Below are 23,584 nucleotides of genomic sequence, written 5' to 3'. Positions count from 1 at the left end.
GTCGACGACACAAATTGTGATGGCAAAACTATCGTGCCAAATCGTAAACATGGTTCGACGACTCGGCAGCGAAACGAACGCAGCGACTTATGGCCTTAGCTGGGCTGGATTTAGCAGGGCCTCGATTGCTTTTGTTTTTTTTATTTGCTTATCTTTTTTTGTGTGTGTGGCGCCTTTTTATAATAAACTATTTATATTCTATTCTATTCTAACAATATGAAATATGTATAACATTACCATCTATTACCATTACATTATTCTTCTTCTATCGTGTGAGGTCGAGTACCAACCTCATCAACCCTGGTGTCAGGGTTACTATTGAACCGCCAAAGGCCCCTGACTTGGCTTATGTAACGACTACTTACTTATATCAATCAGTAAGTAGTAACCGGGACCAACGGCTTAACGTTCCTTCCGAAGCACGGATCATACTTTCGGACAATCAGGTGATCAGCCTGTAAAGTCCTAATCAAACTAGGGACCACAAAGTATTTTTTGTGATAGGTATGTCTCCACCGGGAGTCGAACCCAGGACCTCCGGATCGTGAGCCCAATGTTCAGCCACTGGACCACGGAGGTCGTTACATTATTAGTCACCTATTGTACTCTTTCTATTTAATTTTTGTTTTGTATTTCCTGTACAACAAAGTAATCGTTATGTTATGTTGTAGCATAAGCTCCGGACGCTATCCCAATTGGGGTAGTCAGAGGTTCATCCATTGCAAAATGAACAGGGGGGTTAAAATGGCCACATCGAAGCAATTTGTTTGCATTGCGCACTTAGTTTTATATGCGCAAATGTCAAATTGCAATATTGATTTCTTAGATGAATTGCTTCGAAGTGGCCATTTTAACCCCCCTGAAAATAAGTAACCACCTCACCGAGCATTCTGTTAAACCAATGTGATCTGTTAAACCAATGCAATGTGTCTATAAAGGCCGAGCCAATTGTGTTAGTGAAAACCTCATTGGGGCAAGTCCGAAACCGGGGTTCGAACTGGCGCTCTCCGTTTGATAAGCAAGCCGATGAATCATAGGACCTCTGCCCTTGTAGTGACACATTTCATTACATTTTACAATGTCAGCGTTCTTAGTAGCAAGCAACGGCAGGCTGGCAGTCTCTCCCGTTCCTTTATTTATTTATTTTTGACGTGACTTATTGTAGATTTGCCGCAGATGGCATTAACTACTTGGCCGGACAAATGGGGAGCGCTGAAGGCTCTCACCCGGTACAACGTTTAAGACAACAGGCCTGAGGGTGCCCAGTTGGGCGCGAACTTCGGCTCAGAGCGTCGTCTGAGAGGAAAAATATTTAAAAGAATTAATCGACCCTAGCGGGTCGATAGCGATAAGCGCTGAATGAGGGAAATCGTCGACCACGCCGGCGGGGTCGGTATCGGGGTAACTCTCCCGTTCCGTCACCAGGCTAGGTACACTGCCTGTATTTAATATAACCGCGCGTTATTTCCTGGTGTTCCTCATAATTTGTAATCAGTGTTTACTGGACAATACAGATTCTAAACTCACTAAGTGTTTTTACTTTCGTGACTTCCCCCTGAATAGTTATAGTCAGAACAATAATTGGTGTGGGTCTAAGTACTTACTATATAATATACCCATACATACAAATGAAGGACCCCCCACACCCTGAATTTCTACCCTCAATCCCTCCATCGTGCAGTTGTTTGGCAACTGAATGCAATACAACTGAAATGCAGCAATTCCTTATTGATTGCAGTAAAATATTTGAGTGTTTATATCTTGTAGTGCACTTTACTACCTTGCTTATGTTTAGCGTTATTTTATTTTATACGACCACTAAACTTGATAATGGTTATAGCGCCGTGACGTTCATAGTAGAACAGTTTGAAGTAGTGTTATTTTGTTGGTTGTATTTCGGTTCGTGTGAAGCACGGATTTTATAACAGTATAATCGATAAGTCAGAAACGCTGTCTGAATCATCTGATAAAGATGTAAAGAGATGATGAATCGATAAGTCCAGAAGTAGACAATTAAGTTAGTGGTTGTGCAAAATAGCACAACTTTTTATAGAATTTTACCTCTTTTATATAGTTTTTTATTCTTTTATTGTCTTTGTTTTTGATAATGACTTCTTTCTTTTGTTCTTCTTGAAAATATAATTATATTTCTGTTTGCATGAGAACCTTTTTTTTATTGGTAGATCGCCAATAGTGGTCTTGCTTTGGCATCATCTCGTGCTTGTAAAAGCTGAAATCAGAATCATTTATTCAACGTATTTATCATGGAAAAACTTGTATGCATGGAATTTGTATGAAAAAGCCTGTGACGTCATAAAAAAAGAGACAAAATGTCGCACTTATTATTAAATTTTTCTTAAAATTCATAAATAAGTTAAAATAGAAAAAAAGAAAACGTTTTTTGTCACCTTTAGACATGTGTTTATTTAGTAATCAGAATTTTATAATTTATCGTTGACCTAGGAAACTAGCCAATTATATCGGGGGTTTCCACCAATAGACTCAGCGAATGCTATCTACGTGTATAGACGTCGCAAGGCTATTGGTCGAAGCCCTCGATATACGTAATTCGCGGCGATGCTTAACACACGCACACTGCCTCGACGCGCGGCAAAATCCGCGTCATGTGAGAATCGCCTAAACCAACTTTAGTCTTTGAAACAATGACATTCCAAAGTCCCTCTGGCATACTCTACCAAAACCGGAACGGATCCTGTCCAAACTGGTTACAATATTCTAATCTCTTTGTGGGAGTCCACAGGATATCCTTGGACGCAGAATTTTGGATATTACACCCCATCCAGACGATTGGAGAGATATCGCGTGCATTCAGAATGTTTAGGAAATATAAAGCATGATTTGAAATTGTATAGAGCTGTGAAGGGTGGATATTTATAAGTAGGCAAATTTATATTGCTTGTTAAGTGGAAAGTTTTTACATTGTGATCATAAACACATATTTATGTGGGTTTAGCTTGAATGTAGGTACCTACTTAGGTGTACCTTTCTGGTTTTTGTTACACTTTTTTGTTTCTGTTTGCATAAATAATAAATAAAAAAAAAATATTAAGGAAATAAGAGACGGTAACTGTATCAGTATGTACCTACGTCTTCTCTCAGTTGGCTTGTGAGGTCAACAACCGACCTCATCAACCCTGGTGTCCGGGCTACAATGAGCCGCCAGAGGTTTCTGGCAGGGCCTTCTTAAAGCGCACTCCGAAACACGGATCTTACTTTCCAACAAACAGGTGATCAGTCTGCAATGTCCTAACCAAACTACTGCAATGTCTTAACTAAGGATTATAGAGCGATTTTTGTGATGTGCCCCCACCGGGATTCGAACCTATATGACTGCGATTCAGTTTGGGCCAAGTAAGCGAGCAAAAATATTTTGCCCGCACCGATTCGTAACATGCACCGCACTAGATTTACCTGAGTCGTACTTTAGTAATAGAATAAAGAATAAAACCTCCGATACCGACCCCGCTGGCGTGGTCGACGATTTCACTCAATCAGCGCTTGTCGCTATCGACCCACTAGGGTCGGCAAAATATTTTTGCTCGCTTACTTGGCCCAAACAGAATAGCAATGTGCCTTTGCCGGGAATGTTCCCGTTGTAAAAACTTTTTAATAGTAAGGCCTTACTATTAGTTCGAATCCCGGTGGGGACACATCACAAAAATCGCTCTATAATCCCTAGTTAAGACATTGCAGTACTTTGGTTAGGACATTGCAGACTGATCACCTGTTTGAGTAAGATCTGTGTTTCGGAATGCACTCTAAGAAGCCATGCCAGAAGCCTCTGGCGGCTCAAATGTAACCCTGTCAGAGTTGATGAGGTCGGTCGTTGAACTCACAAGCCAATTGAGAGAAGACGTAGGTACTAAGACTGATACAGTTACCGTCTCTTATATCCTTAATTATTTTTTTTATTTATTATTTGTGCAAACATAAACAAAAAAGTGTAACAAAAATCAGAAAGGTACACCTAAGGAATCGTCATAATATCAAATTTCATCTGTACTTAGGTAGGTAACCTAGTTTAGGCTCCAGCCTCTACAAACATAAGTTAATTAAATCAAAATGTAATGTACTTAATCAAAAAAAAATGTAATCAAAAATGTATGTGTTGCTTTTCTTTTTCAAATTGTCCTTTCTTGTACTCTGATCTTATCTGCCTTTTATATAAAAAAGCTTTTTTTACATAACTTTTGCACCTTTTTGTGCCGGGAATGTTCCCAAAGTGGGAAAATTCCTAATAACGGAACATCACCGATGGAGAATAATTATAGAAACAAAGCAGCTTTTCATTCTGTAAGCACAAAACACCAACACTGAACAACGAACGAAGCCACAGCGAAAGCGAAATTAGTCCCTAGTTGCTGCCAATGTTGACACTAGGGAGAAACTACAGTTATTCCCAATGTTTAGTCAAGTAACTGACTAAACATGGACTGTGTACTGATGTAAGTACGTAGTCGTTACATGAGGTACGTCACGGGCCTAAGGCGGCTCAATAATAACCCTGACACCAGGGTTTAATGGGGTTGGTAATCCACTTCATAACCTACACGATTAGTAGAAGAGTCAAGTTAGGTGGATAGAGAAAAATATACACTTTATTATTTAAACGAGGCATGGGTGTGTAGGTTAGCCATAGAGGCAGCCAATCAGCTCGCGACACCAAACACTTCAGAACCCCGATACCAACCCCGCCAGCGTGGTCGACGATTTCCCTCATTCAGCGCTTATCGCTATCGCCCACTAGGGGCGACTAATTCTTTCAATATTTTTTTTCTCTCAGACGACCCCCTGAGCCGAGGTTCGCGCCCAACTGGGCACCCTCAGGCCTGTTGTCTTAAATGTTGTACCGGGTGAGAGCCTTCAGCGCTCCCCATTTTGCTCGGCCAAGTGGTTAATGCCACCTGCGGCAAATCTACAATAAGTCACGCCAAAAAAAATGGCGAGTAGGTAGGTATATCCAAAACATAACTCCGCAACATCCGTAGCCCGTAGTTCCAGCCGAGATGCGCAGAACAAAACCACAAGCCTTCACATTTTCATGGAAAGATCGTAGTATATATGGGCGCGTTCAATGCTCCCCATTTGTCTGGCCAGGCAGTGAACGGTGTCTGAGGCAAATAGAAAAAAAAGAAGTAAAAGAAGAAGAAGAGAAATAACGATAATGATATCACATGGTTTCCATTATCTCTGCCCGGTTAATGGCAATAGTCTTACGGGCTAACCTATTATATGGTACTTAAACATAAATGAGGATTGGGTGTAGGTATATGCTATTATATGTATAGGTATCTGCCTACCCGTTCGAGGAAGCAGGCGTGATTTACGTTTCTGTTGATATACAATATGATTTTCCTGACGTTTTTGTATTGTTACTGTGGCTCTATTAACAAATATTTTTTCATTTCATTAACAAATATCAATTTAAGAGCCAACGCTCTTGTCGGTGTAGCATTTAAAATACTCTCCATGCTACTTTTTTAGTACTGCGGGGCGGAAGGCAAGAGGGAAACCACTGCCCTATTTTTCCCTATATTACGTTACTAGCTTTTGCCCGCGACTTCGTCCGCGTGGCGTGTTATAAAAGAGAGATCTTTGTGTGTGTGTGTGTGAGTGAATATCTTTCAAGCATCTAACTTATGCAGTTTAGATTTTTTCATACAAATGTTTCTTCCCGCTAACTCCCGATTCCGTGGGAATTTTGCAATAATCTGTTGCAACTAAGCTTTAAGTTAACTTAGGTACCTGCATGCCAAATTTCAAGCGTCTAACTTAAGCGGTTTAGATTTTTCATACAAAAGGATTTTCCCGCTAATTCCCGTTCCCGTGGGAATTCCGGGAATTCCTTTCTTAGTGCACCTCTACGGTACCTAAGCTACGTCCCTTCCAAATTTCAAGTGCCTACGTTTAGCCGTTTAGACTGTGCGTTGATATTTCAGTCAGTCAGTTTCTCCTTTTATATATTTAATTAAAAGAATATGTTAAAAAAAATGGTTTATAAAACTTTGAGAACAACTGGTCCAGGACATTCGACATTTCAAGGTCAATGTCCTCTCGTTAGAGCGGGGACACTGTACACTCCGAATACTCCGTGCAGAAGGGAGGAACACTTTCCTCCTGAGAGTGAATCTGTTTTGTTCCAACTTTGTTGTTTGTTTGTCTTATCTAGTAACGTAAAGTTGGACAATGAGGTAGGGAAAGTGACGTTATGCCTCGTTTGCTTAATCGGGGCTGCGTTTAGACGTAAAGTTTTGGATGCAAAGAACAGCACGGGATTTTGGAGTATCGTGTTCACTGAATGATTTGTGTCTTTAATATGATGGATGAGGGTTGTTTGTATTGCTAGCATAATTACAATAAAGCTTTCATTTACAATTTCACATACAAAAATGAGAATTCAGATTAGTGTATCCTTTTACAATAGTTAATTCATGGGATATAACTCAACTGACGTAATAAGTACGTCATCAGCTTTGACGCAATAAACAAACATATTTTTTCAAGTGTCATATTTGTGGATTTGCTGTAACTGGCATTAACTACTTGGGATTCACTATTTAGTCGGAATTAATAAATGGATTTCTATGCGATTTTTTTATTTGTTAATAGTGTTGCAGGCGAGAGGCCCGCTTGTCGGTAGAAGGGATACTTCATGATCTTAGGATGAATTCATTCTTGAAGGTAGAGCCTAAACCTTCAAGAAACGACGGTAATAACAACATTATCAGTTTTCTGAACAATTTAAAGTTTTTTTTTAATACATACATATCGACCTTAACAGGTAGGTCTAGTCAAAAAGACCTCTCTCTCGAACCCAAGACCACTGGACCACGGAAGCCTAATAATGACAAACGACAGAGGCAGAGAGAATTAAAAATATATATTCTCATTTAAATTAAGAATGAACACCAAATAATCAGCCAGAACGTTTATTTTGTCGATGAAGGACCTCAACCAATAAGATTACAATAGTATCTGTATCATCATCATCATCATCAGCCCATTAACGTCCCCACTGCTGGGGCACGGGCCTTCCCTATGGATGGATAGGGAGATCGGGCCTTAAACCATCACGCGGGCCCAGTACGGATTGATGGTTATTAACGACTGTTAATCCAGCCGGGACCAACGGCTTAACGTGCCTTCCGAAGCACGGAGGAGCTCGAGATGAAAACTTTTTTTTGTGGTCACCCATCCTATGACCGGCCTTTGCGAAAGTTGATTAACTTCAACAATCGCAGACCGAGCGCGTTTACCGCTGCGCCACCGAGCTCCGCTAGTACTCAAAGGAGTATCTGTATATACAACGAAAATAAAATATTTCACTTCAAAGACATATGCATAGTACTTAGTATTCTATTTACTCCTTCCTGCCTTTAGGAGCTAGGCTAGGCCTCATAAACCAAAGTTCATGCCTAGATAAAGTAACATACCGTACTCAACTACAGATCTAGAGTGGGTCGCAAATCACAAGTATTACAGTATTGTCGATTTGCATACCACATGCCACGAAACATACGCAGTCAATGTATATCCGGCACGACAACGCTACTTGTTGGCGTGTTTGCACTGTCAAGTTTACTCGACTTGCTTTTTTTAGACGCAACTCACTTGTGGCATGTGCCATGGCTTTTGTATTACCTACTGCGTACTTTATGTTCAAGTAGATAAGTATCTACTTGGAAGTTGTTTTTCTTTTAATTTTAATTAAAACAAAAGCAACTAAGTTTGCTTCGAATGCCATTCATTACTTGTCTGCCTTATGGCTCTCACTCGGCACAAGATTTAAGACAACATGCACGAGACTGCCAAAATGGGCGCCAACGTTGGTCCAAAGCGTCATCTGGGAGGATTATCTTTGGGAGAAGCCGCTTGGAATGGGCCATTCAAGGACTCGGCTCGGACGGCGTCCCGAGCCGAGGTTCGTGCCCAACTGGACACCCTCAGGCCTATTGTCTTAAACGTTGTACCGGGTGAGAGCCTTCAGCGCTCCCTATTTGTCCGGCCAAGTAGTTCTAATGACTCTCACTCGGCACAAGATTTAAGACAACATGCACGAGACCGCCAAAATGGGCGCGAACGTTGGCTCAAAGCGTCATCTGGATCTTTGGGAGAAACAACCTTGAATGGGCCATTCAAGGACAGAATGAGGGCTCAGTGGTGTAGTGAAAAACGTGAGATAAGTCGGTTGAGGAACTCTAGAACAAGAATAGACAAACTGCATATACATATTTTATGCATCAGAAGTTCTATGTCAGATTCGTAACACGTCTTTATATTACACACGGGATAGTAGTAAAATTATGAGGTTTTCTTTCGGTCCCAGACCATAAAGTGCACGATAGAATAAAACTAAATACTATTGATTTGTATGCCACATGGAAACGAAACATACGCAACGAATGTGTCCCCGACACGCTAACATTTTCGGTGCCATGTTTGAACCGGCAAGTCGACTTGAATTAACAACTTATACAAGTTATTTGACGACTAGAAAATTGGAGAGCTTATAATCCGTGTTTAAAAATTTCAAACATCACGCATCGTGAGGAAACCCACATTTTCGAGATGAGCATTTCGGTGGTATGTGACCTGTGTTGACCCTTTGAAAATGTTATTACGATTGGGGAGATGAGTACATTTATAAAAAACTTGAGAGCGAAGAAACGGTCAATCAATTTATTTTGCTTGAATAATTTATACGTGTTTAATTACATAGCATTAGTAAGTACTTGGGTACAAGTTAGCATGGCCTCCGTGGTCCAGTGGTTGAGCGTTGGGCTCACGATCCGGAGATCCTAGGTTCGATTCCCGGTGGGAACATATCACAAAAATTACTTTGTGGTCCCTAGTTTGGTTAGGACATTACAGGCTGATCACCTGATTGTCCGGAAGTAAGACGATCCGTGCTTCGGAAGGCACGTTAACCCGTTGGTCCCGGTTACTACTTACTGATGTAAGAAAGTAGTCGTTACATGAGCCATGTCAGGGGCCTTTGGCGGCTCAATAGTAACCCTGACACCAGGGTTGACGAGGTTGGTACTCCACCTCACAAACCCACACGATAGAAGAAGTAAGTACTTGGGTATAAGTTAGCACGGCCTCCGTGGTCCAGTGATTGAGCGTTGGGCTCACGATCCGGAGGTCCTAGGTTCGATTCCCGGTGGGGACATATCACAAAAATTACTTTGTGGTCCCTAGTTTGGTTAGGACATTACAGGCTGATCACCTGATTGTCCGGAAGTAAGACGATCCGTGTTTCGGAAGGCACGTTAACCCGTTTGTCCCGGTTACTACTTACTGATGTAAGTACCTACGTAGTCGTTTAATGAGTCATGTCAGAGGTCTTTAACGTCTCAATAGTAACCCTGATACCAGGGTTGATGAGGTTGGTAATTCACCCTGTCCGGCCAAGTAGTTAATGCCATCTGCGGCAAATCTACAATAAGTCACGTCAAAAAAAAAAGGTAATTCACCTCACAACCCACACGATAGAAGAAGTTAGCACCACTCGACTACTAAACCAATCAACTAGCCCCAAGCATACAAACGAGGCACCAGTAGAAACCAAATGCTTAAACGCGACTGTTGAGCTTAACCACCAACTTCCGTGAGAGACTTTCATAAAATGCTATTACCGGCCGTGGTATATGGTCGTGTTTTATGGCAATATGGTAAACCAGCACTGTAAAACATAGTGACGTAGTATATGGGCGATTGGTGAAAGAAAAGCGCTTTTTTATATTAGCCTCTAAGCGTCTAATGTTCAAGTGGTAAATACTTGCCTAGTATTTACATATATAGTAGATGTAATTTTTATAATTTTATTATTTTAATGTGTCGCCTTGGCGTTTATATTTATAAGGTTTATTTTTGAAGCACGTTTTAAAATCATGCAAGTTTTAACAATTTTAATTCACTTGACCACTGTTATTTCTTACATTTTTATTACTTGTTATTTCTATAAGTTTATAACTTCCAAAATGGTTGCAAATTGACTTGTGAATCCGTTCCGATGTCTGTCATCATACATAACATAACATAAACTGCCTATATACGTCCCACTGCTGGGCACAGGCCTCCTCTCAATCAACCGGAGAGGGTATGGAGCATACTCCACCACGCTGCTCCACTGCGGGTTGGTGGAGGTGTTTTTTTACGGCTAATAGCCGGGACCAACGGCTTAACGTGCCCTCCGAAGCACGGAATCAACTTACTTTTTCGGACAATCAGGTGATTCAAGCCTGAAAAGTCCTTACCAAACAAAGGACAGTCTCACAAAGTGATTTCGACAATGTCCCCATCGGGAATCGAACCCGGACCTCCAGATCGTGAGCCTAACGCTCTTACCACTAGACCACGGAGGCTGTTGTCATCATATTTTTTAAACCCAAACGCAGACATTTTCGGAAGTCCAACAAAGTAAATACCTAATTGATTGTTGCTTTATACAAGTAACTTAAAAAAAATCTCAGTGAGGCGTGGGTACTCAGTTCATCGGCGATGGATGTAGCTCTGACTACCCCAATTGGGATGTCAGGGTTACTATTGAGCCGCCAAAGGCCCCTGACATGGCTCATGTAACGACTACTTACTTACATCAGTAAGTAGTAACCGGGACCAACGGCTTAACGTGCCTTCCGAAGCACGGATCATCTTACTTTTTGGACAATCAGGTGATCAGCCTGTAATGTACTAACCAAACTAGGGATCACAAAGTGATTTTTGTGATATGTCCCCACCGGGATTCGAACCCGGGACCTCCGGATCGTGAGCCCAACGCTTATCCACTGGACCACGGAGGCCGTCATGAGCTTATATCGTGATTATGTTTTTACCAGTAGGTACTCACTATTCCAGCGTTAGAGGATTTTGTAACACCCAACGAGTGTATTTTAAGAAATCGGTTGTAAATTTCATCAATGAGCAGGTATGAGATATGCGACAGATGCTTCCTTAAAAGCTTCGAATATTTAAATCAAAGTACAATTCTTTCATTTACATATCACAAACAAAACTACGAACAATATTCACGAATTTTCCCAACAAAACGAATACAAGAAAATAAATAAGCACATATGCTACACCCTTGGGTACTGTATCGCGAGAATCACGCACACATCCACAACGAAACAAGATTGTCGTGTACACACACGGTGTGAGTGTGTGTGTGATCTAAGCCTTTCACTTTGTATGTGAGTATGATTTCTTTACGGCTGATCTGGAGTTTTGCATGTGTGTGTGTACTTAGAAGCACACTGCTGTAACCCTTTTGTTAAGGGGCTGCCGGCGGGAAAGTTGGGAAATATTGTTCTGTTAGATTTTTTTATTTTGTGGTTAAAATAGCCACTGGCCATGGGTCTTCTCTCATTAACGGGAAGGAGCAATCAATCTAGTCAATCTAGCCAAATAATGAAATGCGTCAGATACTTTTTATTGACGTGACTTATTGCAGATTTGCCACAAATGGCATTAGCTACTTGGCCGCACAAATGGGAAGCGTTGAGAGCTTCCATCCGGACAACAGTCCTTAGGAGATTATATTTGTAAGAATTAATCAACCCTAGAGAGCCGATAGCGACAAGCGCTGAATGAAGGAACAGATACAAAATATACTAAAAGAAAGTCCAAAACAGAAAAAAATATTACTGCTAATCTACTGCAAACTTTCTCCTTCATCAATGACGTATCAATACCAATTTCTAAGTTCATCATCAGAATTCTGAGTCTGAGAGAGATTTGGACGCGATAGTTTTAATTTGTCCTTGTGTAAAAACTAAACAAAAGACTAAGCATTACAAAAAGCTTGATGAATAGACTTTGTAGACGAAGTTATTATAATTGTATAGTTATGTAATGATCTAATAGACCGTCTCCTTCAGGAGAGGCAGACATACACATCAGCTCAACAACACTCAAAGTTCATTCAAATCCACCGTATGATTATACGCCTTCACAATTTTCTCTATTTCCCTCTACATCCCCTTAACCATAGACACGATACATAACGTTTGTGTGCGTAAAGGTAACGCGCATTAGTGTGACTTCTATTCAATCTTCTTACGTTCCATTTCGCAGGGACATTTGATTTCTTCTCCCTCGCACACATAAGCCGCCCTATACCACCATCCCTCTCTATTCCTAACGGGCTTAGAACTGTGTGATATATTGTATTGGATGGTTTTTCGTATCTGGAAATGGAATTTCTTTTTCTGGTCGTACCTGACACGAGGATGTCGGATCAGGCCACAATTTCCGTATTCTGTTTATATAATGGAAGACGATGGATTGGGCGAAATTTGCTATTAAAGTACTCATATGTGTATTGAGTTATCGATTCAGTTACCACAAGTCGCGAGTTTTGGCTGACTGCAAAGCTTTGCTGCTTCCCAGTTTAAATATGTAGTCACAAGACTTTAGAAAAACGATGCATTGTGTGTTACTGCATTATATTATTCTACATCAATGCACTGTAACGTAAGTTCATCAGCTAGGCACCCTTGTTCAATCAATCAATCAATCAATCAATAATACTTTATTGCACAACAACAAAACAAAGGACATAAACATACGAATAAAACATAAGCACAATAGGCGGCCTTATTGCTAAACAGCAATTTCTGCCAGGCAACTTGTTTTCATTTCTGACGATGCACGAGCTTTTAAAAGTCTTCGAGTCGAGTCTTCTGTTCTATTTTTGTCATGATCTTCTTTTTCTATTGTATGGGTTGTGAGTTGGATTACCAATCCCATCAACTATGATGTAAGGGTTATTAATGAGCCGCCATAGGCCCCTGACATGGCTCATGTAACGACTACGTACTTACATCAGTAAGTAAGTAGTAACCGGGACCAACGGCTTAACGTACCTTCCGAAGCACGGATCATCTTACTTTTGGACAATTAGGTGATCAGCCTGTAATGGCCTAACCAAACTAGGGATCACAAAGTGATTTTTGTGTCCCCACCGGGACTCGAACCTGGGACCTCCGGATCGTGAGCACATCGCTCAACCACTGGACCTTAGAGGTCGTCTTTATCATGATGAAAGAAGAGGGTGCTCTGTACTGTACTGTCCTAACGTGTCCTGTCTGTGGTAGTTTTTTGGCTCTGACATAAATACATCATCGAACAATAACTTGGGTACGTTTACTTTCCTTGTCAGAAGTTTAAATGAGAGTAGATTAAAACCTTCCAGTTGAATTTTCCGATTGAGGGTCAGACGCTGTGATGATCATTTAAATGCTGTGTTTTACAACTATTTGGGTAAGTACATACATACATAAACAGCCTATATACGTCCCACTGCTGGGCAAAGGCCTCCCCTTAATCAACCGGAGGGGGTATGGGTACTTCATTTTATTTCTCAAAATTTGAATAGATTAGGAGAGTAGGTTAAGCAACTTTTACAGATATTGATAAGCAGAGGAAGTCAGTCGCTTCTGTAAAAAACCGGACCTATCAAATCTTCAGGTTAGGTAAGCGGACCCTGTGAAAACGAAATAACGCCAGGGAGACGTCTGTACATTACTTCATCTCTAATAAATTCACCGCAAAGTTTATCTAACGAGCGATCCTATCAAAATTTCCAGACAAACGAAAACATCCAATAATATAACATCTCAAACACGACCCACAATGATACGTGATCACTAAACATCAAAAAAAGGATGGAATAATCTAAAGAAAACGAAACGCCTGCCCTTCGGGTATTCCGGAAAATTGGAGTCCCGAAGATGGGGGTATATTTTGAATTTTTATTATGTACTATTTTCTATTCCGCTCCCAAGGTAACCCTTCCTACAAAGGGGTTTGAAATGCGGAGACATTCTATAGGTAGGGGGGTCGGGGCCCCTCACCCAGCCTCCCCTTTTGGGGAATGATGCCACCCAGTCCCATCTCGTTTCAGTGAAGGATTTACCAAGTAGCACGTGTTATACGTATACACAAACATCCTTATTCTTGATGTGTATATCGCTGAATAATTCGACATGGGTCGCATCTCTGTTATAATAAGGTCATTGTTTGGGAACACGATTCTGTGGGATTATCTCTTGTAAGTGCCAAAGAATAAGGGTCTCAACGTTTGCTGTTGGATTATCTGTGTCTTTTTGGCCAAGTCAAACGGGACTTTTCATTTTATTCAGCTAGAGGTCGTACAAAATGTCAGCGAACGAAACTTCAGGCGGAGCCGTGAATATAAAGTGCCTTATAGCCCTGAAATGTATTCGTCATAAAAAGACACATAAAAAACTAAATTATTGGAGCTCCCTTGACTTCATGAACACAGGGATATAGCTGAGGTGTGCTAGTTAACTTTGAAGAGAGCTTACATTGATTATTTTAGTTGGTTCACGCGATAAAATGATGCAAATATATGACGCTGATCATCGATTTTTCTACCTACCTCGTAGGTTCAAACCAAGATTGGTTTGCACATTTTAATATCATTCTTCGAATTATTTATTAAATATATGAGGCACAAAACGAAATAAATAAAAATAATGAAATGAAACTTTAAAATATTACAATCCACTAATGTAACTAAATATTAAAATATTTAGTTACATTAATATTTATTATTATTATTGTTGTTATTAATTTTATTTATTATTATTGTGTTTATTAAATATTCTTTTGTAAATAAGTAGTTTGTTTGATCTGCTACACAAATCGAAGCAAAACATTTATTACCTCATCACACGTGTAAGTGTCTTGGTATACATAACGTAAAGCTATAGTATAGGTAGTGTCTCTGTAATAGGCCTTTTGGTAATTACAACTAAAAATTACACGTTCACAAGTCTGCATGAGAATTTTGATGAGATTGGAATAAGCCAAAGTGGCGTGTCAAGAATGTCAGGATCGTAGTATAATGGAATTCCGAGGCCTCTGCCTGGCCAACGGGAAATAAAAATGTTATTGTAATGTACTGTCACGAGCATTAATATGTAAACACTTTGGTACCATGTCACATTAACTTTTTTGACAAATTGAACTGTAAGTCTCAGTAAATGTCAAATATGTTAGTGCGACAGAGTCCTAAAGTGGGTACATTATATTGCTCATGACTGTACCTATCTCTATTCTGTGGTGTCCTAAAATAATCTTTCTAAATAGGCGTGTTATTATTTTTATTATACTTTAAATATTTTTTTTGGAATGAAACCAGAGAGATATATAAAAAGTACGTAACTATACGTTGACTCGAAAGAAGAGTATGCTAAACAAATTAACGGATACGTGTTGAAAAATGAAATAGTTAATTGAAATTAAGGTAAATATGACGATGATAGAATAGATGACTTTAAATATCTCAGATGTACATATCCTAATGGGTAGTCAGAAGCACATCCTTCGAAAGATGAACTAAGTTCCTACCCACGCCACACCGAGCTTTCTGTTAAACCAAAGTTCCTACCCACGCCACACCGAGCTTTCTGTTAGACCAAAGTTCCTACCCACGTCACACCGAGCTTTCTGTTAGACCAAAGTTCCTACCCACGCCACACCGAGCTTTCTGTTAAACCAAAGTTCCTACCCACGCCACACCGAGCTTTCTGTTAGACCAAAGTTCCTACCCACGTCACACCGAGCTTTCTGTTAGACCAAAGTTCCTACCCACGCCACACCGAGCTTTCTGTTAGACCAAAGTTCCTACCCACGCCACACCGAGCTTTCTGTTAGACCAAAGTTCCTACCCACGCCACACCGAGCTTTCTGTTAGACCAACGTGGTAGATGTTCGGCTCTTGTCGTGTGGACTGTAGGTGTAGCAGATGATGAGAGATCGAGGGTTCCACTTCCAACTGCAAACACCAGTTTATTCCTTGACATTATTTATTTATATTTATATATTTGTTACACTTTCGCGGGAGGCGTCGGCCATTCAAGTCGGTATAATAAAAATAGCCTTAATTATATAATATTTTCATACTTGTGTTGCCAGCAACAGTAGAGGCTGAGCCGCCATCTATAATGGGCAGGTATTAAGGAACACATAGGGAAACCTAATTTCCATTCATGAAGACAAATGTAAACCAAATTTCGTGATCGAAATTACGCTTCTACGACATCAAGTGACGGAAAATTACAGGTGATATCGCGAATATTACGTGGAATCGAGGCAATCTGCCGCAAATAGCAATTGTACAGGTTATTGTTATTGGCTAGTACCCGGTACGGTATTGTTTATTGCCTTGTGATCTGACGATAGTTTCTTTATAACTTCTGGAAGACTGCTGTTGATGCGGTATTGGTGTCTTCGATTAACGTTATGTAGTATTTGTGGGCAGTAATTAAGTAGGGGCGGAAGGCAATAGGGAAACCACTGCCCTATTTTTCCCTAAAAATGTTGCATGGAGAATGCTACACCGACAAGAGCGTAGCTCTTAAATTTGTGATGATGATGAATAAAGTAGATAATACTCGGTAAGACGGCTCACCACCTGACACTGTTTTAACAGAAAGCTCAGTGAGGTGCGACTACTTAGTTTATCTTACGATGGATGTGCGGTCACGAGCGTTAATATGTATACACTTTGGTACCATGTCACATTAACTTTTTTGATAAATTGAACTGTAAGTCTCACTAAATGACAAATATGTTAGTGCGACAGAGTCCTAAAGTGGGTACATTATATTGCTCATGACTGTACAATGTACATTCATCCGCTGCCTACCCCATTGTGATATAGTCATGAGCTTATGTTATAATTTTGTTGCTATTTTCATTGTATAAAACTTCTTTTTATATACCTCCGAAACGCACACAGATTAGTGACATCGTAACGAAAACTTTGATGGGTGATTCAAACCATGAAGCGGAGTTTACATCGCAAAAGTATGAAACTGAAAATAATTTAAAGAGACACACATTTTCATGAATTTTCCGAGAGGAAATTCCACTTGTTATTAACTCAAAATCATGGTTTGCATCATCCCCCTCAGTACTTGTTACGGTGTCACTAAGACCCGTATGTACTTGTATGGCTACCGAATTCTGAGGGGGATGATTCAGCTCTTTATTCTGAGTTTATATCAAGTAGAATTTTCCATCGCAAAAGTGTAGAATTAAAATTAATTAAAATTCCACTTGATATTAACTCAGAATCATGATCTGAATCATTTCCCTGAGTATTCGGGACGATGTCACTAACGCACTATAAGTGAATTGATATCAATAGTGTGAATAGTTACTAAAATTAATAAGGTGCAGGTGTGTGTATACTTAAGGGCTTATTACACAACCCAATCCATCGGGCCCGACGCATCGGGTATACGTACAAAATATATGGCGATATCGTGGCCCGCCCTGCGATGACCTATCAAACTGCACGATCCTGATGACCAAGCCCGCGAGAGGTTCTGGTGGATTGGGTAGGATAATAAGCACTTAAGCTTAAGTAACTTACATTACAGTTTTTCTTTTTAATAATACAAGTCAAAGAAACGTAACAATTACACCAAACATACAAGAAGATACATTACAATCACCTAAAGAACAAAGAACTCAATTGGAAACAAAAGGCTAGACATCTCCACGAACGTTCCCGACCTGCTAACCTATATTAAAATTAACTCGACCTAATTTAAAACTCCCGCGATCCACCCCCGTCTCCGCAGAACAATGAAATCAACAAGTGACACAATTACTTCAAATCGCTTGTTTAACGCTTCTTAATTCCCTTTTCGTCCCCCTATAGGGGCAAATCTAGGGGGCAAAGTGGGCATACCCCCTCACTCATTACGCCTTGGGGCTAATGCTAACCTACCGCAACATCCGTGTTCCACATTCGAAATTAAGTCGGAAGCAAGACAACAAGTGAGAAGGAAATAAATGAGCGTTTGAGAGTTCGCTCGCGGCGTTCGCTCCATATTTAAAAAAGAAAGGTCTAAGTTATGGCGGCGATGGGGTTATGCAACATTGATTGAACCTTTTTAACAATTTTTTTGACAGTTAGTCTAACAGAAAGCTTGGTAACTTGGTACCTCTGACTACCTCAGTTGTGTGTGTTATGTAATGATTTTGACAGTATTGCTCTTTTTATTGTAAAAAGAGTGAAGTTCTTATTTCAATGTGGTGTCGTTTCAGGAAAAGAAAATAGTCATCGACGAACCCCAACCTGTAGGCATTACTTTTTATTATCATGGTTTTAATTCGATTGACATTGTACTGTGAATAAAGATAAGTGTTTTTTAAACACAAATTCATTCCTGTTCATCCTCTCTCCCTGAACATAAACATAACCCATTTCCCTCCTTAGCAAGTCACACACTCCCTTTAATTTACACATACCCGAACAACTCGCTCGAACTTTCGTCAAACTTTCTCACTTTCACTATTGCATGACATCGTCCCAAGGCGTATAATTAAACGACTCGTGAATGGGAGCGAGTGAGAGGAACGCAAGAAAGAGATGGAATCGTCTACGAGTGTAATCAGTTTTACGGTAAGCGCAAATTACGGGGGTGGGGGAGAATTAGCGCGTTAACAAGGTCAGAGTTTACGGAACAGCTGATTCGGGTTTTGTTTGGGTGTGACGTGAAGGTTAGCTCGCTTTGAGATTTTCGCGCCCGTTTTGTGCCTTGTTTGCAATTGGGTTGGCAAAGACATTAAGTCATACATTCTTGTTTGAAGTTTATATCTCCGAGTGATTAGGGATGTAGAGAATAGATTGCAAGAGCGTTATCGCATGAGTCATCATAAAAGAGAGTAAGTTTGATAGTGTGTTGTTTGACGGTTGAAGCGGAAATTTCTGTAGGTACCTAGGTACTTATTTCTGGAATTAATGAAAACTGTATTTGGAAATTCTTTTATTCAACGTTTTCCTTCTTATTCAGTACACGTAATGTACTTTTCACTTCTCGTTAGATACTAAATAGCTAACGCACTAACCGACTATCTACCAATTCCTAACCAAGTATATAAATCATTAAAAACAAAATTAACCATTACACACTTGATTTGTCCACATTCTTTTTTCAAATAATTTGACACGGCGTCTACAATAAAACCAATGAAAAAAACTTGCCAAAGACTTTCACGCTCGGATACAACGCACCGGTTCCGAAGGAGCAAACCGACAAATTACAAATGGAAACAAAAAGGAACGACAAAGGAAAAAAGGAAAAAATCGAACGCCGTGAAAATTTGAATAAGAAATCATTTCTTTTTTATTCCTTTTTTCGAACTGTCAATCATTTGTCTGAAGCACGAATCGTTATTTTCTTTTGTTGATGGATGGGATTCTTTTTTCTACGAACGCGCCCCCTTATGTCGCCGTAGTGGGTAGTTCATATTTCATTATTTTTATCTCCACGCGTGTGTGATGAAGTGTTTGAATAAAGAACGCTGTTTGCTTAGTTTTCTTGGGCGTTTTTTGTTTCTTTTTTCTTTGTTAATAATGTTAGGGAATTGTCTTTTTGCACCTTTGACTTTGTCATGATATTTATTTTAGGAGAAGGTTAAAACAAAAGTATTCTACATCTGTTGTATCATGCTCATAAATTATATTGGGTTGGACAGATTAGGTGGAAATCAAATCGTTTTTACTGCTTTTCGTGCCTGAATACATGAAAAATCTACAAGTGTACTATGTCCCAAAACAAAGCATTTTACTTTTATTTAAGAAGCGACACTATGCTTTTGTCAACACTAGTTTTCGTCTCATGACCCCATCCGCGTGGAATCGGAAAAAAAACACGCAGGAATAAAGTAGCTTTCTTTTGATGAAAGAATTTTCAAAATCGGTTCAGAACTTCCAAAGATTACTTAAATACTACAAACAAACTGTCAGTTTTATAAGCTCTTTATGACATTATCGACAATTGGGTAGTTTCCTAGGTCAAAGATAAATTATGAAATTCTGATTACTAAATAAAGAAAGATGTAAAAACGTTTTATTTCTTCTATTTCATTTATTTATTTATGAATTTTAATAAAGAAAAGTGTAATAATAAGTGTGACATTTTGTCACTTTTTCTCTGACGTCACAGATCGCTTTTACAAATTCCGTAGTAATTTCGTGTTTTGACGTTTAATTAAGTAGCTGATTTGACTAGTTGGAAACTACCCTATTCCGATATACAGCATAGAATATTCTACACACAAAAGGGTCGTACTTAATGTTTATTATATTTAACTTATAGTGAATTAACTACCAACTCTACAAATAGAAAGTAGAGTAAAGAGTAGAGTTGATACTAAAGAGGATAGAGAGAGAAAGAGAGGGTTGTGAGGTAAGTAGATACCTCCAAACACAATACTGTAGACACAATCAATAACCCAACCAAATCACGTACTACATAATCAAACGTCTGATACATAAGCAATGCTGTCTTTATCCAGGATTATTGGAAAATATAACCGCGGGTAGACATGTAGATTGGCAGTCGAATCGCATGGAAATTCTATGTTTTCTCTGCCTACCCACATTAGTTATTCTACTCGGTCCTTTGTTGAGCGTGTTTACATTACGAGGTCCCGGCAACGTTCATATTTGCCTCATTTCTGATGGTTTAGGCAGTTTCTGATTTTTTTTGTTATATCAAGTATATAGGGTTTTGTGAAAATGTTAAATTAGTTTTTTATTTACTGGGATGCACGCACGGAGACACGTTAAGCCGTTGGTCCCGGTTACTACTCACTGATGCAAGTTAGTAGTCGTTACATGAGCCATGTCAGGGGCCTTTCGGGTTCAATAGTAACCCTGACACCAGGGTTGATGGGGTTGGTAATTCACCTCCCAACCCACACGATAGAAGAAGACTGTGATGTGCTGAGATATATTAGTCTAAGAAATTCCTATTTGTAGGTCGATCGATGTTTACGCTCCACGCAGTTTTTTGGTTTCCGGGGTTTTGAGGGACCAATCTCAATAGAACACCATGGTTGCGGGTTTTAAAACCAGGTGAAGTCCCTTTATATAAATGAACATATTTTGTTTGTGGCGTTACCGCAATATCCTAAAGAGATAAAACCCTTAAACTTTTCATTTCACGTGCGAAGACCTCTTTTATGACGATTTTTCCTCGAATAGGGTTCTAAGTAAATCTAGAATATTCCGGTTTTATTTACAAAAAGAAATAAAGAGACTTCTACATTTGACTCTTGCCACACGTTAAATTCAAAATCAATATTTCTTCATAACCACCCCTACGACTAACGCCTCTACATTCTAAAGAGACCCAGTCACGTTGCATCCACAAATTCGAATTGCGAACACATTCGAACACCACAAATGTACGCCATATTCCTTCAGCCATTCTGTGATCACAAAGACGTCGACCGTCGCATCGAACGTCGAACGTGGGACGTGGAACGGACTGGTTAACACGTATGTATGTTCAAATTCTATGATGACGTGTGATTGTATAGGTACCTATGTGCTCGGATTTGGATGAATTACTGTTTTTTAGAATATATTGCTTCAAAAAGATTCCTTACCTTAACGGTTTTATTTGAAAAACTGATAAGTAAAAGATTTTTTGAATTTGGAATGGTGTGAAAAACCAGTGAAAAGTTAAGTTCTGTGAAACGAGGCCTGTGCCTCATTAGCGTTCGCTAGATGGCGGCGGCCTCTGTGGTCCAGTGGTTGAGTGATGGGCTCACGATCCGTAGGTCCCGGGTTCGAATCCCGGTGGAGACATACCACAAAACGTACTTTATGATCCCTAATTTGGTTAGGACATTACAGGCTGATCACCTGATTGTCAGAAACTAAAATGTTCCGTGCTTCGGAAAGCACGTTCAGGCGTGGGTCTCGGTTATTACTTACTACTGATGTAAGTAAGTAGTCGTTACATGAGTACAACAGGGCCTTCGGCGGCTCATTAGTAACCCTGGCACCAGGGTTGATGAGACTGGTAAAATCCACCTCACAACCCACACGATAGAAGAAGAAGATGGCTCTTTATCCATGTCATCATGAATACTTAATAAAATGATTGGTAACTGACCTGCTTATCTATATAAAATAAGTTCTCGGGTATATCATCTCATTTGGGATAGTAGAGATATATCCATTACAAGATGAACTAAGTACCCACACCTCACTGAGCTTTACATAACTCTTGTAATACTAATACCTCACCTCGTCCGCTAGGTGGTTCTGTCACGTATCTACAGCGCACCAAGGCACCACGTGATCAGCATTCGGAACCCAATCGAAGGGAGTTTTAAAACCCGAGTTGGTTCGGCTCTTTAGCAAATATAACTGAATTGTGACCAGAATAAGCGACCATTGTCAGGAACGGGTGCAGCCGAAGGAATTTTTAGACGTATTTGCTTTTAGTCGTCCCCGTTTTGTTGCTGAAGACTTGGCTTGAATTTCTGGGAAAATTATGTTGGCAAGAGTTTGGTACCATTAAAATATATTGCCATTAATATTAGACCAGTCAAGAGTCTGTAACTTCGCAATAAGCAATCAACTGCTAGAAAGTGGGATATAGGTAGAAAATTAATGCAAATAAATAATTTCTTAAAACTTGAAGTAGGTATTAGTTGTTGAAATGGAGCATGGTGGAGTATGCTCCATACCCTCTCCGGTTGATTGAGGGGAGACCTGTGCCCAGCAGTGGGACGTACATAGGCTGTTTATGTACGTATAGTATTATTACAACCAAATACTGCATAAAGTAAAGAGGTAAGTTAGTCCTTGCAGGAGATTGAAGAGTAATCGTGAACGTCGAGGCGCATTCATGCGTAAAGATTTAAGAGAACAGATTCAAAAATCCGAAGAACATTTTTGGATTGTCTTTCGGTTACTTAAACTAGGCATCTGGAAGTCAATAACCGGAGTTTGACTTTGAAATAAGATAGTCCGAAATATGTGTGCTAAGGACGATATTATTTCCATGGGCAACACATAACCGGGTAATCCAAGCGTCAAAGAAAAAAATTCATAACGCCAACCCCATACTAACACTCAAAAAATAGGACAAGAAAAAATCATAACACGGTTGAGTACGCGATACATTTCTTCATATCCTCGTATTTCGAATGAAAAATGCGCAAAGAGTTGACTGCTTGGAACGACCCCCCTTTAGGGGGGAACTACAAATCCGTTAGAAGGAGAAACAGCTACAGGCCAGAGCGAGACGCAACACTAAACCCGAAAAGATGGATGGTATACACAATGTCACTGCCGCTATGCTGAAATTGTATATTTTATATTCGGTATAAAAAAAGCTTCCACAACATACGATATTAAAAAGGACCGGGAATATTTTCCTCAGTAGTTATATTGTTGGAGAATTTAATCTCGACGAGATGAGCACTGGAAGGATTATCGGAATGTGTTGGGTACAAGGGTTTTGTCGGTTATTACGGACTTCGATTTTACCGATTCTTGACGGTTATTGCGGTTCGGTTTTCCGTTTTTTCGGTAACGACGTGTGGGATTTGAGATGTTGTGGGAGGTATCATTGTTGGAATAATGATGTCTTAATTTATTCATGTGGACCTTTCTTTATTATACGGTATTGGAAGATTCAGGCACAGTGTTAGTTATGTTATGACTTTTCTTGGAAACAAATTAAAGGTGATAAACCCGAATGACAAG

This window comes from Pectinophora gossypiella, chromosome 14 (genome assembly GCF_024362695.1).
Source record: "Pectinophora gossypiella chromosome 14, ilPecGoss1.1, whole genome shotgun sequence".
NCBI classification, from domain to species: domain Eukaryota; kingdom Metazoa; phylum Arthropoda; class Insecta; order Lepidoptera; family Gelechiidae; genus Pectinophora; species Pectinophora gossypiella.
Note: the sequence above shows the minus strand (reverse complement) of the source record.